At 39.6% G+C, this 18,768-nt stretch overlaps 1 protein-coding gene across 4 annotated transcripts in view; it reads left to right on the forward strand.

Moving 5' to 3' along the window:
* The window catches only part of MID1 (midline 1), a 534,071-nt gene that overhangs the window by 387,148 nt on the left and 128,155 nt on the right, over nt 1-18,768 (forward strand). For 2 of the 4 annotated variants that reach the window (XM_016211631.2, XM_016211635.2), the window contains exon 1: nt 5,370-5,603. The exons of the other annotated variants lie outside the window; for them this stretch is intronic. The gene's annotated coding sequence lies outside the window, so the exon portion shown is untranslated. Of the gene's footprint in view, nt 1-5,369; nt 5,604-18,768 lie in introns of those variants that run through there. 4 annotated transcript variants of the gene reach the window in all.

Genomic DNA, 18,768 nt, shown 5'->3' on the forward strand with positions numbered 1-18,768 from the left:
TTTTCCTTGCCAGGACTCAATATGTTTACCTTGCATCTTGCACCAGCAGACAGGAAAGCCTATCTCAGTATGTGTGCATTTCCATAGTGGTCCCCAGCGGAGGTCATGATGAGTCATCTAGTTATAAGGAAATAAAGACAAATATTATTTCATTGGATATTAAGAGAGTAAAAAAACAACAAAAAAACCCTGACTGTGTCTAGCAAAGGAAAGAGACATGTAAACCATAATTCTGAAGTAGTTTTTATCTTTACGACCATCTTAAATACAAGTATAGATATTATGTGTGAAGTGGGAGAGCGTTTTCACCATCAGAAAAGAAATGCAGCCATTTCAGCAGTCTTTCGGTGTGTTTGAGGAGAACCAATCTAAAGAATAAAGCGTTGTCTTTTTACAAGCAAGGACGCAAATCCTGCTCAAAGCTTCTTTTGATTAAAAGTTCTGTTCACTTTCTGTCCATGTGATTATAAATGAACCAGCCTGACTTGCTTATTTCTAATGTATAAAAACTGAGATCTGGTTCACAAAAGTAAAATTTTTAATCTCTAAGATGAATTTAAAAATCCGCTTTGGGCATTAAACTATTAAACATTTGAAAGACTAATCCTCTCATACATAAGAAAAGAAAGAAGAATGAGGATGAGAAGTGAGGTGGCAATGTGCAAAGCAGGAGCCAGCGAGTCCCCACACGAGAGCACTGAAATCGAGAGGAGTGCCAGTTGGGAATGAGGAAACCGGGGTGTTTGAGTAGTCTAATGAATTACTAGGGCACCCAGATTGCAGGGTCTTCATTCCTGGAGATCTAGAAGTGTCTGTCTAAAACAGTTTGGATGAGGGCTGTCTAGTATCTGCTTCTCAGTACACATGGCCAATCAGTCATAAACAGAGCAAATTAAATCTGTGATGGGGGCAGAGGAAACGCCAATCACATCATATGTTCATGACATAGTGACCTTGCGCTTAGGGTTTAGAATGAGCCATCAGGCACATAACTTCTCTAATGCTCTATCTACCCTTACTCTTTGGTCAACCGTGGGCCAGATAATCATAAAATACTGCTAGTTTATAGGAAGTGGGCTTAAGGACAAGAAGTTGACTTCATAACCAGCTCATATATTTTATTTTAAATTAATTTAAATTATATTGGTTTTATTTTTTACTTTATTTTTCAATTAGGTTAGACATTCAACATTATTTGTTTCAGATGTATAGCACAGTGGTTAGAGAACTGTATAATTTAGGAAGTGATTCTCCCCTATAATTCCAGTACCCACCTGGCACCATACATAGTTATTACAATATTGCTGACTGTATTCCCTATGCTGTGTTTTATATCCCTGTGACTATTTTGTAACTACCAACTTGTACTTCTTAATCCCTTCACCTTTGTCACCCAGCCCCCCAAGACCCCTTCAATCTGGCAACACTTTGTATCTGAGTCTGTTTTTGTTTTGTTTTGTTTGTTCATTTGTTTTGTTCTTTAGATTCCATATATAAGAGAAATTATATGGTAACTGACTTTATCTATCCGACTTATTTCATTTAGCACAATACCCTCTAGGTCCATCTATGTTGTTGCAAATGGTAAAATTTCATTTTTTATGGCCGAGTAATATTCCATTGTTTATATGTACCACCACTTTTTTGTCTACTTGTCTATTGATGGGCAGTTGGGTTGCTTCCACATCTTGGCTATTGTAAGTAATGCTGATATGAGCACAGAGGTGCATATATCTTTTTGAATTAGTATTTTGGATTTCTTCAGATAAATACCCAGAAGTGTAATTGCTGGGTCAGAAGGTAGGTCTATTTTTAATTTTTGAGGAATCTCTGCTGTTTTCTGTAATGGCTGCACCAATTTGCAATCATACCAACAGTGCACTAGTGTTCCCTTTTCTCTGCATCCTCACCAACACTTGTCATTTGTTGATTTGTTGATGATAGCCATTCTCACAGGTGTGAGGTGATATTTCATTGTAATTTTAATTTGTATTTTCTTATGATTAGTGACCTTGAGCATCTTTTCATGTGTCTATTGGCCATCTGTATGTCATCTTTGGAGAAGTGTCTATTCAGGTCCTCTGCCCATTTTTTAATTGGATTGTTTTGGGGAGAATGTTGGTGTTGAGCAGTATGGGTTCTGTATAAATTTTATCTTCTTTCATTCAGTAGGTGGTCTTTTCATTTTGTTAATGATTTCCTTTGCTGTGTAAAACTTTTTTGTTTAATGTAGTCCCATTTGTTTATTTTTTCTTTTATTTCTCTTGCCCAAGGAGATACATCAGAAAAAAATATTTTTAAGAGTTATGTCAGAGAGTTTACTTCCTATGTCTTTTTCTTGGAGTTTTATGGTTTTGAGTCTTACATTTAAGTCTTGAATTCATTTTGAGCTTATTCTTATATATAGTGTAAGAAAGTGGTGTAGTTTCATTTTTTGCATGTATCTGTCCAATATTCCCAACACCATTTATTGAATAGATTGTCTTTACCCCATTGTACATCCTTGCCTCCTTTGTCATATATTAATTGACCATATAGGCATAGGTTTATTTCTGGCCTATCTATTCTGTTCCATTGATCTACATGTCTGTTTTTATGCCAGTACCATGATGTTTTGATTACTATAGCCTTTTAGTATAGCTTGATATCAGGTAGCATGATACCTCCAACTTTGTTCTTCTTTCTCAAGATTGCTATGGCTCCTAAGGGTCTTTTGTCATTCCTTATATAAATTTTAGGATTATTTCTTCTAGTTCTGTGAAAAATGTCATTGGAATTTTGGTCAGAATTGCATTGAATCTGTAGATTGCTTCAGGCAGTATGGACATTTTAATGATCTTAATTCTTCCTATCCATAAGTATGGTTTATGCTTCCATTTATTTGTATCTTCTTCAATTTCTTTCTTCAGTGTCTTATAATTTTCTAAGTACAGATCTTTTTTTTTCTTGAGAACTTGTAATCTAAAGCTGGTAAAATGTATAATCTGTAGACACAAAATGTGTGATGTCTTAATGGAACCCCCCCCCCCAGGGCCATTTATTTAATTAGAAATATTTTTTAAACTATATTTAGTTCGTTTATGTATACTGTTCACTTTTTATTTTATTGTTAAACATTTACCAGCACACCACTGGATCTCTACAAACTGCTTTATGGCACAGAGGAGGGAAAGAGATTAAGTTGCCCTGGGGCATTTGGAGAAACCACAAGAGTGGTGACATTTGACCTTGTAGGATGGTGGGGCAGTGGGCCACAGGAGAAGAAAAATGGGGGAAACTTTGAAAGGGCACAGTGATTGCGGGCGCAATCCCAGCTCATATTTACCTTTGAGGTGATGACAGCAGAAGGCAAATGCAGTGTCAAGAAGTTTCTATTGATAAGGTGATAAATAGATGTGCCTTGGGATTTAACTCCAGCGATATTTAATGGCAGCAGCTTTGGGTAGCTCCCTGCGTCCCGGGGCTGAGGGCATACCTAGGGCAGGAATAGATGCAGTATATCTCGAAGTGAATCAGTCCTTTGGCAGTGGGATAAAATGCTGCTTCCAAGACTCCTCAAACCTCCTGATCAGATTCCCTTGGAGCAGGGGCAGGAGTTCAGGGATTTGCATTTTTAACAGTCACCCCAGGAGTTTCCTTGCACATTCAAGTTTGAGAACCAATATTTCAAAGCTGGTACATCAGTGGTTCTCACTGGGGCACAGTTTTACCCTCCATGGAACATTTGATAAATGATTAATATTGTCATGCCTGGCTGGTGTAGCTCAGTGGTTGAGCTTCAACCCATGCACCAGGAGGCCAGTTCGATTCCCTGTCAGGGCACATGCCCGGGTTGTGGGCTTGATCCCCAGCATGAGGGGTGTAGGAGGCATCTAATCGAAGTTGATATTTCTATCTCTCTCTTCCTCTCTCTTCCTCTCTCTCTAAAATAAATAAAAACATTTTTAAAAAATATTGTCATGACTATGGGGGTACTATGGCATCTAGTGGGCCGAGGCCAAGGGTGTTGCTAAAAACCCTATAGTACACAGCACAGCCTCACCACAGACAATGATCTAACCCCAAATGTCAGTAGTGCTGAGGTGGGAAAACTCTGGCCTAGGTCAGAGTGAAGAGCTCTGCAGTAAGTATCAAGCTGAAGTCAGCTTGTGTCATCAGGCCGGCCCTTAGCCTACTAAGGTGGGGGCCAGGAGGAGGTTATGGACCTCCAGGCCCAGATATTGGGGCTGCCAGATTTTCACAGACCTGGGCAGAGCTCGCATCTATCAAACCCATGCAGATGACACTCCTGCAGCTGCCCATTCCTTATTTGGTAAGTTGTTGTTTTTTTCTCTGACACCAAAAATTTAAAAATATTTATTGAATTATTGTTACAAAATTTTGGGCACTCTTTTAGGAAAAAATATGCCACTAGTGCTACCCCAAGCAGTCTGCACTCTGCTTGCATTCTTTTGAAATCTGAAAGGCAGATTTGCATTGAAATCATATTGGCTAAGAGTTGAATTAAGTTATTGTTTATATGGAGTTAAGGAAGCAAAGTTTGGAAATTTTTTTAAGTCTGGGTTTAAGGTTCCAAGAAGGCAGTTAGCTTTCCTCCCATTCTCCCTGAGATGATGATAATAAGTTCTCCAGATCAACCCTGCAGATAAGGAGAACCATGGTGAAGGACGATCACACTTAATTTACACTTAAATTTTTTTTTCTTAACCAAACATCAGTGTTTATTTTACTAATAACAATTTTATTATCTAAAATTATGCCTCAGGTCCTCAATAGAAAAAGATTCCTGTTTATATGCTGCATTTCAACAGGTCTGTGTGCATGCATGTTCTGGTAAGATTTTTCTTAGATGGCTACAGTTCATCTATATGGAAGTGAAGGACGTGACACCCTCCTCCCTTGATTGTTCGTTTCGGTTAAGGTTTTCTGCCTAACAATTTGGTTTTCCTCCCAGTGTCTTTGCAAAAGTAGGACTTGGGATGCAACGTTTTCAAAATAGGGCCGAGTGTGGCGCTTTGCTGACTGAAGTAATTCTGCACCTTCCAAATGCTTTGGTGTTTTTAGGGAGCTCTTAAAGGCAAGGCCTTAAGGTCCTGAGCCAGTTAAGCTTCGAGCAGCCCCCAGGGCTGCGAGATAAGAATAGAACTCATCTTTAACTTTTGGAGCTTTGGGCAGTGTTTCCAGCTGCTTCCAGTCATTTAAATCCTGCTGGCTCGCTACCCCTGGCGCGGCAGCCCCGGCTCCCAGGGCCCGCCCCTTCCTCCTGATTGGCCAGGCTCCTGCGGGGCCCACGCCGCCCACCTACGACGTCCCTGAGACCCGATTTGAAATAAGAGCCAGGCGGCCCTGCTTCCCGGCTCCCGACTTTTCATAGGCTGGGGGAGATCAGCTTGAGAAACTTGACATTGCCTTGGGCAGAGTGCATGTAGCAACAGATCAAAGAAAAAGCGGAAGAAAACGTGCTCTTTGCCGCCCGTGGATCTCGCCGAGCTGCTTTTGTCTTGCGGGCTTCTGCGGGGTTTGGCGCCCGGCTGAAGACCGCCGCGGCTCCAAGGCGGCTCGCTCCCTGCCGGATGGGTCATGGAACTCGAAACATGAGGCAGGTAGGCTCGGGGCTGCACGCGTGGAGGGCAGGGCGCAGCGCGGATCGCGGGAGCGCTGGCCGGATAAGCAGATGCCTGGCTAAGGCAGCCCGCTTGGCGTGAAGATGGGGCTGCATTTTCCTAAGGGAACCAAAGAAGCTGATTTTCTGAGGTGCACCCCCTCCCATCCCGTCTACTCCCCCCTCCCCTCCCCACCCCTTCCCACTTTTTCCTTTACTGGTGATTGGTGATGTCAGGCAGTCATTGTAAAGGGCTTAAAAGAGGTTTGCATAATATGTAAATCAAGACCAGTTTGCCGTCGCTGGAATGTATTGTGCAGGATCTATCCGAGCTTTTAGCCTCTATCCTATGCTTTGAGTTAGAATAAAGACAACTGAATATCCTGAAAAAGAATTACACGGGGCCTCTTATCTCATTTTGGCTTCACATTCTCAGCACTTACTGGTTTTATGGCTAAGAAGGCGGAACCAGCTCAAAATGAGCACAGACTGTCCTTCCAGAAAAATGCAGATTTATTTTTCTGTTGTAGGAGTTTTGAAACTGTGTTGCTTCTGGACCTGAAAAGACAACCCTGAAAGTCGTGAACTGAGAAAGGGCTCAGGGATTACTTAAATGAGTCTTTGAAAAGAATTCTAAACCTGCATCTTCTTCCATGGCTCCGGGGCATGATGATAAAATTCCTTATCAGCCCAGGCAGAGGTTTACAGCTTTGCCATTAAAGAAAAGAGTGGGTGTAGGAAGCTAAGAAAATGTTGTAATTTACAACTCACAGTTATGGAAGAATCTTATGTCAATATTTAATTATCAAGATCAATACTCAGAAGGGGAAGACAGAACTGGGAAAACGTGCCAGTAGGCTGGCGAGGGCTGAGAATTACAAGAGGAGTGATTGCTTTTGCCAGCTCTGAATAAATCTGGGTAGGAAAAGTTAGCATCTTCACTTTTTCTTCTAAGTGTGTTGAGCACCTGGCCGCCCTGGGAGGTTTGGGGGAAGTGATTTGCATAGGAAGCAAACTTTCCATTTAGGGGCCTGGGACAGGGGTTTAGAACTTCCTGTCCCTTTCCTGCAGCCCAGGGAAGTGAAGCAGAGCCCCCAGGAATGTTCAGGGGCAAAGACCCCCTGCCCTCTTGCCTCCTTGGTAAATTTCAATGAGTGCAGAAAAGCACACTTAGATGAGCAAGTGCCTAGCAAGTGCCATGTGTTTGCAATGAATTGCCCTTGCCTTGTTAGTGACTGGGTTTGGGGCTGTTTCTTTAAATTCTGCAAACTCACAGTCCTACCCCATTCTTTTTATGTGTAGCAATCAGATGGAATGGGGAAAAGGAATGAGAAGCCTAAATGGACAGGATTTAAAAGGAAAATGAGGGACGTAAAATATTTTTGACAAAGGTCCTTGGCTGGAACAAAGAAGTCATTTGATCCTGTGTGGAGCCACCTGTCCTCTCCTCGATGATGTCTGAGATCAGTTTTCAGAATCTCTGTTCCCACACAGTTCCTCTGGAGCAGTGGCACCCCTAGTGCCTGGGGCCAAAGGCATGCTGTCCTGAGCTTGGCATGATTTTTATCATGCCTGGCTCATTGTGGCATTCATGTGAATTGGAATTCAGCCCAGTATTGAAGTGTTAAGGGTACACATGTAGTAACTCCTCAGTTATTTAATAAATGGACAACTTTTTGTCCCACAACTCTATGTCTAAGAAAGTATTGGTCTGTTTAGTACTTGGGAGAAGTGTGGGATGGGGTGGGATGCAGGGGAAGAGAGGGGGAGAGTCATTACTCACCCAAAGAATCGGGCAGTCCAGCATTTCAGGAACCTAATACATTGTTTCAAAATAGCTAGAACAAGAATGTAGAGAGGAGAGAGGTTATTGGCATGTATTAATCCTAACTGCATTTGGGTTTCTCTTGGAGGGAAAACTGACTGTTGCATCCAGGCAGGGTGAAACATACCTACCAGCCAATTTGTCATCTCAGCCCTGCAGCCCCACTGGACTTGCAGGGTTAACTCTCAAACAGGTCATGTGTCATCAGCTCAGCAATGAAATCCAATCTCTTTGCTGAGGAGTGATCGGTCCCTAGAGCTGTACAAATGCCGAACAATAGTGTGGCAGCCAAGAGACCCCTGCCACTGACTAGCCACAGCGGGTAGCCAGAAATTGCCAGCGGAACTCAAAAACTGCTCAAATGCCGATGAGATTCACAGGGGTTTTACCTTCTGCCAGGTTGGCAGGGAAAGAGTGGTGTAGAGGTATAATATTCTTTGAGGGTCCCCAAGGTCATGCTGAGCTAGGCCAAAGAAAGGGATAAACCTGATTTGCCTTTTTCAGGAAGTAATTTTAAGGTGTGTGCCAACCTTTTTTTGCACTCCGATCATAAATGGGAAACTTTCCTGAAACTTCCTTGAGAAGGAATTTGCTATGTTCCCAGGCAAAAGGAAAGGCATGGCCACCTGTTCTAGAAGCCCAGCCAAAAACAACAGGTTTGCCTGTGGCATTCCCGCAACTGCAAATATCCTCCCTGAACAGCACGCCACCCATTGTCCCTACTCATGAGAAGAACAAATAATTCTTTCTCGAACTGGGAAAAAAAATCAGGCTCCCCAGACAAAATTGCCTACCAGACACATTTTGTGTTTTTAATATCCTGATGACTTTAGAAACCACGCCAAGAGAAGAAGGTGCGCGCTCTGTTTCTGATGGACTAAAACAAATCACCACAGTTGCCTTATAGTGTGAAAGAAAAAGAAGGTAGTTAGCCAACGCTTTAAGCAGCTGCTAAATTCTTGCAAGGCCAGGATGGTGCCATTATAAGGAAGCTGTGACTCAATTTGATTAGCCTGTTTTGCATTCTTTAGATTGGAATGAAGATGCCCAAGGACATCTGGTTTAATAATGAATGTCTTTGTATTAATCTTTCCTCTGAGGATTAGGAAGTGCTTTGCAAACACGATCTATTTATTCTCTTCCACGTCCCCAAGGGACAATGAGGTGGCAGTTTGATCCTCATTGAACAAAAGGGGAGGTGAAGCCAGAGAAAGGTGAACGATAAAGATACCAGCAAGTTCGGTGCAAGTCTGAGTGTATTCTTCTCACCCAGAAAAGCGAATGACCCGTACAGTCTTGGGATCAGCCGTGATGGTCTAGGGACCGAAGCAGAGCTCTCCTATATGTCCTTTCCTTACTCTTTACCCAACACGGAGCATCTCAAGAATGTTTTATGGTTTGCTTCATTTGAGAGTCAAGCCTGTAAAAGTTTAAAAGCATTTCTGTTCTCATTTGTCCCAACATTGAGATCTGGCAGCTTTTATGACATCAACTAGAAAGATACTGTAACTACCCAGAATTTAAAATATGTACCCGAGAAATGTTCCCTTTCAGCAGATGTTTTAAGTTTTGCACGTGGTGTGGAGGTCCAGTATCTTTAGCACATATTAGAATTTTCATTTCTCCCCTGCTATCTCTCCTTTGCAGGGAATGCTACAGCCGTAAGATTTACTGTCAGATTAAAGATGTTTATTGGTTGACTTGAAGTGTCATTTTGGAGTTGGCCTTTCCTTGCCATTCCTTATGACCTGCATTAGCAGTTTGCTTGGCTATGGACCACATAGGCTGCAAACAAATCCTTTAATTGGTAGTTGCATGTTATCCGCAGACATTCCAGCAAGTTTTAAGGGTAAGCATGTATGTAGATGTCTCCTGGCTTTGATCCCTTGTGTGGTAGATAAATAGACATCCAAGGTAGCTATGGCAACCTGGGCTGTGCCTTGGTGACAAGGGGTGGGGGGAATTTGGTTACTGGACAAAGAGCAATTTTTTTTATTAGAAAAAGGTGGTGCCCATCAGGACATTTTTAAACCCTCATTATTTGAGGATTCCAGTTGATCCAAAGCATTTAGATTTTTCTCAATAGGCAAAAAGAATTACTGGCTAACCACAGCCAGAGTATTTTGCAGATGTAGCCTAAATGCTTCTTAATCAAGTGGTTGCTACTTTCAAAAAACAACTTGTAAAATGCAAGGGAAGTCCAACATATTATATCTGTATCCCTGTTGGATTTAGTGTGAATGTTTGTGTTTTCAGAAATTGGTGGGATTTTATAAGGAAAAGACCAAGCTCCAATAGGGCAATGTGCATTTCAGTGATCCACCTGCAGAGGTCAGGCTTGAAGTGTCTATGATGGAAGGCCAGGCGATGACCGCTACTGCTGGGAGCCGGATGGGAGTCAGAAAGAATTCCTTTGCTTATTTGGAACAATTAGTGATTCTTTAATCTTGTGACCAAAACCATGATGAAAACGAGTTCATTCAAAGGAGAGAATATCAAATACTCTGTGATTAAAGAAAGGGCTACAAAGCCAGGTCAAACTGGAATCTAATCTCCATTTAGATATGGGACAGTTTATTAACATGATTTTTTTCTGGCTCATTATCAACTTTTATTTCACATGAAACTGGAAGGTTTTTTGCCTAGTTTTATGAACTGGCATGCTCTAGAAATTTCTAAGTAAAAGGACAAAATATTAGGGACCCTTCCAAATCCACAAGATTTTTTTTTCCCTCCAGAGGAAAATATTCCTTTGACAAAGATCAGGATGGTTAATGACCTACACAAGGTCAGGTGGTGTTAAGGAGCTCAGAAAATTAAGATACTGGAAAAAAATACCTAGAGGGGACCTTCCTAAAAACAAACACAACAAAAACCCTAAGAACTTACCTGCTTTGTGCTATAAAAGAGAAGTTCTGGGTAAAAAAGGCAAAAAAGGGGGTAGTGGAGTGGGGGAGAGGTGATGACTATTTGTAGTACAAGTGGATTTGAAACTTTTATATACAGTCAATTGTTTATGAGCATAATGCAAAGGTTCTTAATTTCTTTTACCATTTAAGGACATATACTGAGTACTTACAGAATTAGTATATTCATTAGTTCATCCAATAAAGCTATTTTAAATGATTATCATCATTTTGGGGCTACAAATATGATTTTGGTATGGTCTCTACCCTCAAAGAACTTTGGAAGATCTGGTGTATAGTTTACTGTCCAATAGCACAGTGTAAGTTATTCATGGGCAAAATGCCTGCTCATTAATAACTATATTTATATGGATAAGAATCTGCTTGAGAAATTGATCATAACCAAAATCTTACTGAACTTAGGAGACTTGAGAAATTATTTGTAATTGTGAAATTTATTTAATTTTTAAAATATTCATTTGTAGAGGTTTATTAATTCCTAATTAAAATTAATTTATCATAATTATTAAATAGTAATTAATTAATGTTTCTTAATAGAGAAAAAGAACTCACAGGCAGCCTGCAATCTAGAGCTTTATGCTCTAAGAGTTTATTGTTTGAAAACCAGAAAATTTTACAGTGAGAAGTGATGCCATGATTTGAGGCAATCTTAGAACACTATTAAAAAAATAACCAGTCTGATTAATGTCAGATTAAGCTCTGAGTTTTGAGTTCACACCTCCATGTCATAGAAGGAGAGCATAGAATGGAACACAGAAGGAGAGAGAGTTGCCATACTGTTCAAAACAGGCCAGTCTTGGCAGTATTTGAAATAGAAAGGTGAAAACTAGTGCAAATTTTTCCTTTCTCCATCCTTCTAATATTCTCTGGGACCTACTGGGGTGTCTCTCCCACTCCTAACCGAATATACAGTGAGTTGGGTTTTCACAATTGCCCATCTTCCCACCCTTTCCTCCCCTATCTCCAAACCACACTATTTTCTCTAGACATCCAGATGTTGGGAGAGAAGTAATATGGATGAGCTAAAGCTCATGACTCTTATCCCTTTAGCCCTCAGGATGAATCATTAATTGGGGAAATAGCAGGCAGTAGAGCCTAAAGCTGAAAAAATCATGATTGCGCTTTCAGGGACATTATTTGTGGGCAAGGTCGTGCCTTTGGCAGGCAGCACTTGTGTCTGCCAGTGCGGTCAGACCTGTTCACTTGTTTTTGTTTCTCAGCATCCTTCCTGAACTTTTTTCACTGGGGTCTTTGTGAGTGACGGCCAGGGAACCACAGGGGACCGGCTATTCAAGAGGAGTAATGGCATTTGTGGGTTTGGGTTGTTTGTAAATACACTCTTTGTAAGGTGAACACTGTCTATTTCGATTAGAATACATGGAAAGAAAATACCTGGAGCTTCCTCTTATCCACACAAGTAATTGAAATGGTGTATTATTTCCAGTTAGTTGTTTGCCTGTCCTGGGACTGAGTTACTCCAGAATAAGACTTACATCTAATTACTTTTAAATCTCCAGGTCCAAGCACAGTGCTTGGCACACAATGAGAATCATTAAATATTTTACAGGCACATGCTGGATGAATTTTAGCAGGAAAGAGAATAGAAAATACTTCTTAAGATCAGAGAGGATACGAGGAAGAAAGGTCATTGGAAAGGTTGAGGGAATAACTAGGACTAAATAAATTAAAATTAGAAAAACATTTAAAATGTGTTGTAATTGCTTAACCGTCTAGTCTATTCAGTGGTGTTTTGGGAGAGGACACAAACCAGAACATTGCAGGCAGCTTGGCTTATACTCCTCATGACGGGGCTACAGAAATGGTTAAGAAATGGGACATACCCTTCAATAGCTCAAAGCCGTAGAGCAAAGATAGAATCTGCTGTTTACTTGTATTGAGCCCAACCTGATGTTTCAGGCCTTTGGCCCATGTTCAGTTGGTTTATTTTGTCAGGTGAGGGGCATGCCCAAGGTCACTCAGCAACTGAGAGATTGTTTCTAGAAGACTGAAGTCTTCCACTCTACTCCATGCATATGGCAGCCACATTTTCAGCAGTGAAATTCAAGACATATGCTGGACAAAACATTTTCACTGCTTCTGGGTGTGACAGACCTTCTGAGAGTTATGGTTAAAATGATGAAATAAAAATTTCTGAGACATTTAATGGTTTATGGAGAGACAACAGGACTCATACATTTTCAAAGGGCCCATGAGTTTGACGATGTTATCTGTCATATGTCGAGTTGTGGAGTGTGGCTTCAGTTGTGTATATTTTGAAGTGGTCTTCTCCAAACAATGAAGAAGTAAGGAGCTATTTGTGGACAAGTGGAATTCGTTGAATGCCCTGCTGAGTTACCAATAACTAGATAGATGAATGGCTGGTTAAAGCAATATGTCAATGGAAGGCATCACCAAATATTAGAAATCTATTTGTACCAGATAGAGTCTTCTATAGGAGAAGTCAGACGAGTACTAGTTAAAAAAAGAGTACTAGTTAAAAGTTTAGTGTTTGTGGGTTGAAATTTTAGCACAGAGAAAGGCTTTACCTTCCATCAAGGAGCCAAAGATATGATGAGCAAGTTTACATCTAGAACCTGAGCCTTCTAGACTCTGCATCTTATTCTCTTTTGACTGTACCACATACCTTCTACTAAGATATAATTTGGATGTTTTGGAGTCACATGCTAATTTAATGTGCTAATAAATTATAAGACAATTTGAATGGATTGATGGTTTATAGTGAGACAGGAATCAGGGAAGACTGATAACCTTTAGGAGAAAATATCATCTGAAAAATCCAAGTAGTCAGATAGTCTTATATTTGGGTTTTGTGCTTCTTTTGTCTATATATTCTTTGCTCTGATTTTAGATAAGTGTGAAAATGTCAGAGTAAAAACTAAGGGGATTATGTTTATACAGAAGAAAGTTCAAAGAGTGAGATGGGTTCTTTTTTCTACAGATTGATCAGCTGTGCATTTTGGAAATAGTGCAGGAAAGTGGAATGGAACAAATAGAAGGGAGAAGAAAGTGTGAGTCATTTTAGTCAACATATAGGGAAAGCAGAATAGAAAATGGCTGTTCGGTGAGTGACTTAGTTGAGGTTTTTTCATTGGTCAATGCTTCATCTAAAGTGGATTTCTGGAGTTATTGATGCTGCTTACCTTTTTATATGGCTTTGGGTGAAAGAAGGAAAAAGAGTCCTAATTGAAATGGGTATGGCTTTCTGAATAAAGAAAGACATGATAGTGGACTATTAAATAATGAATATTTATTGCTTAATGCTTCTCAGCTTTAATGCTTCTCAGCAACTTTCTCAATGTTTTTAACATTTCTCCTTTCTAACATTTCATGTCAGAATTGCATGGTTCACATGTAAACTACATTGTTTTGGTTTAACTAACAAAGATAGTGATAAGACATGAATTGTTTGTGACAGCCCTGAACATTGATAACAGAAGACATTAATGCCTGCAGACACAGCCTACATGGTAAAATTCTGGAAGCAAAAATGCTTATTATGTGAGGCCAACGTGCTTTGACCTAGTTTTGCTTTTCTGCTTGGAAATTATGTCAGTATTAGTTACATCATCCCCAAGGATGAGCAATTTCACATTCTTGTTTATTTCAGCATCATTTTATTAGTTTTGTATATTTAGTTCTGATCTCCAAGAAGCCAAACTAATTCTCATTGACTTGCATTTCCCTTTTGAAATGAGTCTTCTGCATAATAGAGAGGATTTTATGTATTAACAAAACAATCTAAGATGCAGTCTTCAAAGACATTCATTTCTCCTTGATCAGGAGCCACTGCCCTCTTGAAGGCTCCAAGAAGCCAGCCAGTTTTCTGCTGATCAGAATTAGTCTTCTTTTCTTTGTCTTATGGGGATGGAATAGATTGCTGCCCCTAAGACTACCATAGTTCAAAAACTAAAAACCAAAACATGACAAAGAGGCTGATAAGACATTTCCCAGCTCATCATTCTTAAATTTGTCCATTGCATATTTCTGCTTTATTTATCCAGTAGAAACTGGCCTGACATTTTTCCTATTTAACATTTTTATTGAATAATTTTCAAAATGAACTATTTCCTCAGTTGATTTCAAACACTTTTTTTTTTTTTTTTGGCCACTTAATACTTTATATCACCAAGGAAAAGGACCATTTAATTCTTTGATACATTTATGAATTCAAATCTTCAAAGAGTGTGAGTTCTTCCAGTGATCAACTTACATCAAATTTACAAGTATAATTTGCTGCTAAAAGACCTTGAACGGTTTTTGGTGTACATGGTTTAGCATTCCTTATTAACAAATGTAATCACGCAAAAGCCCACAGAATATGTATTTGTGGTTCCTCTTCAAAAATTGACCATTTGCTTTGGTTTTCTAATTAAATCCCTTTGTTGTTAGCTACTTTTCAAATCCCCTGTCTGAAGGCGGAAAACCTAAGAGGAAGTGTCTCCTTCAAAGTATTACCAAACCAATTGAATTTTAACCAGGTAAATTGCTGATTAGCTGTGGATCATTTTAACAAACAGTAAGAAAGTAATTGGGATAGGTGCAAGTCCTGTGATCCTAGGGGGCTTCACATGTTTGAGTTGACTCAGAGTATTGTATTCCATTTCTGGTCCTTATGCTAATTTGAATACTAGTACCCTGAAGAAAAAAAACTTGTTTAGAGGATTTCTGGAATCCTTAATTGGTTTATGAACGTTGTCACCCCTAAGCTTCCCAAAGTTATGAAATATACTATACGTCTCCTATAGTGATATCCATTTATAGGTATTGATGGCAGACTCCCAGAAATTTTTCTGATTATCACAGGCAGGTACAAATATAATTTCCTTATCTTACATAGATAGTAGCTTTCCATATATACTATCTGCACCCTATTTTTTTCCACTTAACGATATATCCTAGAGATCTCTCCATAACAATACACAGAGCTTCCCTCCTTTTTTTAAAACAATTGTGTAACATTCCATTGTGACAATATACCATAATTTATTTGACCCTTCCCCTATTGGTCACATGGGTTGTGTGTAATTTTTTGTCATTAAAACAATGTGCATAGAAAAGTCTCATGCATTCATCAGTTTGTGTAGGGCAGGTGTGTCTTTATTATAAATCCGAGAAGTGGGATTGCTGGGTCAAAGGGTGCATGCAGTTTCTATTTGATGAATAAGTAAAATTGCCTACCCAGTGAGTCCCTCACCAGAGCCCCCGCAAGAGTGCATTGTCCAACTTGTACATCTTTGCTAACTTAATACATGACAGGAGGTATCACTGTGTAGTTGTACATTTCTCTTCTAAGTCATGTTGAAAATGTTTGCACATATTTAAAGGCCATTTGTATTTCTTGTGTGCAATGTCCACATCCCCTGTTTCAGATTGTTCTTTTTTTTTTTTAATTGATCTTACTAAGTGGAAAGGAGGGAGGAAGGAAGGGAGAGAGGGAGAGAGAGATGTAATGTTAGAGAGAAACATCGATTGGCTGCCTCCTGCATGCACCCCCAGACTGAGAATTGAACCTGTGACCTGGGTATGTGCCCAGATGGGGAATCAAACCCACCACCTTTTGGTGTACAGGCTGATGCTCCAACCCACTGAGCCACACTGACCAGGGCCAGATTGTTCTTGATATTCATTTTTAGATATCTATCTTTATAATCATTCACCAGAGTGCTATATCTTGTTGACTGTCCCCAAGTATGTTGCAAATAATCCAAAATGACTCCTGTAGTAATATAGCTAATTCTAAAAATGTTATGTGAATGGAAGTGGAGCTGGTTCACAGCAGACATTCATTTGGGAGCCTAGATTTCTAGGTCTATTTATCACTTTCTATTCTACTCTTTAGCCAGTGAATATCAAGGGGCTGAGCTTTATAAAACAAAAATAACCTCTAAAGTGTTGAAAGCTTGCTCCTGAGTGTCTAATTCTGGGAGGATGCTTATGTTATTAGTACTCAGTTTGTTGGAATTGTGACCATTTTCCAAAGAAGTAAGAGGTTCTACTTAAAATACTCAAGACCCTGGAAAAGTCTTTAAGGAAATAGTATCTGCTTTTCCTCTCAGAAAGCAAATGTCAAGGTGCATCATTTATAAGAATGATTTTAATATTTCTGCACATTGGGGTGGTTCTGTATCAGCCTTCTTTAAGACTGTGGTTTTATGATCAAGACCAACTAGAGGAGAACAGATGCATGGGTCTAAGGCTTCAATGTATGTTCTTTCTTTTAATAAGGAAAATCAATTAGTTTTTATTAATACGCACAGCAAGTACTTATTTTATGGGACTTATCCAGCTACTTAATCATGTGTGATTGCAGTTACCTCCCCTGTAAAATGGAAATAATAGTCTTAGTACCTATATTATAGGATTGTTATGAAGATTCAATGAGTTAGCATTTGTCTACCACTTGGAATAGTACCAGATACAGAGTAAGTTCTGAGTATGCATTAAGTAAGTTATAGATTGGTGGTTATCAAGAATTGTAAAGGGTTTGAGACTTTACCTTACTTGCAAGCCTACAGTTTAGCCTGCCATGGTTTCCTGGATGTTGGCAGAAGACATGAGACTCCTGTGTCAGAGACAAAGGACCTAATCACTCAAAACACATCAAGTAACATGAACTTCATATTCACATTGGTTCTCTTTGCCTTCCAAATCCCACAGCGCAGCACAGGTGGATGTTGTGCAGGTCGTGGGTTTGCCTCAGCTATGGATTCTGAGCTGAGGTAACCTGAATTGCTTATAATGGACAGTAAGCATGCTTGTCCATTGCTCTGGGGGGAGACACTATGTCTTCCAAGACTATTCACTAGACAAAAGTCCTTGAAAATATAGTCTGGAACAAATGCTGCCAGTGCCTCTGCTTGTAAAATGTGTAAAATTGCTTGGATCCATGGAGAATTTTCTCCCAGTGAAGTGTCTGGCAACCTTTGCCTCCTCAGAGCCCTAAGAATTCTACAGAGAACTGCTTGGGGCAGGAAGAGAGTGATTTTGTGCAGACACGGGAAGAGGGAAGAGATGAGGAAATAAGAGCCATCCTCTAGTACCCAGCCATTTCAAGAAGAAGAGCTTGGTGTTTTATTCTGCTTTTTGGCTCTTCTAAAATATTTGGCTTCTGATTGAGATTTCATTTGAACAAAGGCATCTTTCTTTAAAAAAAAAAAAGAAAATGCCAGAGCTAGTACAATGGTGTTTGACATTATTTTGACAGCGATAAAACTACTGTTTAATTAAGAGAATCCCTCCAGGCAGTAGATTTGAAAGTATAATATCAAAGACCCCTTGGGTGAGGATGTTGATGAGTCACTTCCTAGCTCTCTGACCTTGGGTTGATTCCTTAAGCTTTCCAAGTGTTCTTATCTATAAAATGGAAATACTATCACCAACTCATAGGGTTTATGTAATGATTAAATGAAAAACTATATATAATAAATATAAAACACTTAGAGTATTGGTTGCATACCACTCATTAAGAGATGTTAACTTCTATTTTTCTGGAAACAACTTAAGGTTTCAGAGAAGCTGGGTTTTATGGACTTTTTTCTTGTTAGCCTCTGAGTAAATACACACACACACCCATAGACATAGGCATGCATATGTGCACACATGTACACACAGTGGAGTAATGCATTACATGAATATAATGATCTATTCAGGCAGATATCTATGTGTATGTGCACATGCATGCACAGTGCATATATATTTGCATCTATATTTAAAAATATCCCTGTAAAGCATGAGAAAACTGTAATGTGTTACTAGAAGTACTGTATACCTTTGTAGGATAGTCTCCCAATATGCTAAAACAAGACCAAATCTCACTGATGGGCATGATCACTTATCATTAGTTTTCATGTGTTAAAGAAGAAAAATTATTCTTACACTTGTTAAAACAGTAGGAAGACTTTATTCAGGACTATTCCAATAGAAATAGGGGAGAGAGATCTAACTCAACTACAAATACAGCACAGACAGCCAGGAATTTATAGAGTTATAGAAAATTACTTAAAGGAGACATCAGGATAGGGGGATTCTTGCTAAACCAACTTAAGAGGATTCTTACTGAAGGTAGGCTAAGGTCATCCAATATCATGGGTGGAGGATTCTCTCTAAATTGACTAAGTAGGATTATTTCTAACACTGGTCTGTGCAGGCCCAGCACAGACTGAGATAATAACATAATATTGACCAACTCCATAACTGTGAGTGTAGCCACTTGGATGCTCTTGTTTCCCAGGGCTCTGTTGGTATGAAAATACGATTTTTAAAAAGTGTTTCCACTTTGAAATAGTTATAGATCCAGAGGAATTTGCAAAACAAGGTACGAGAAGGTCCTATGCACCCTTCACCCACCCCTGTCCCCCATGCTTAACCACTGGCAACCAGTGATCTATTCTTCA

This window comes from Miniopterus natalensis, chromosome X, assembly GCF_054644295.1.
Source record: "Miniopterus natalensis isolate mMinNat1 chromosome X, mMinNat1.hap1, whole genome shotgun sequence".
In the NCBI taxonomy this organism is placed as follows: Eukaryota; Metazoa; Chordata; class Mammalia; order Chiroptera; family Miniopteridae; genus Miniopterus; species Miniopterus natalensis.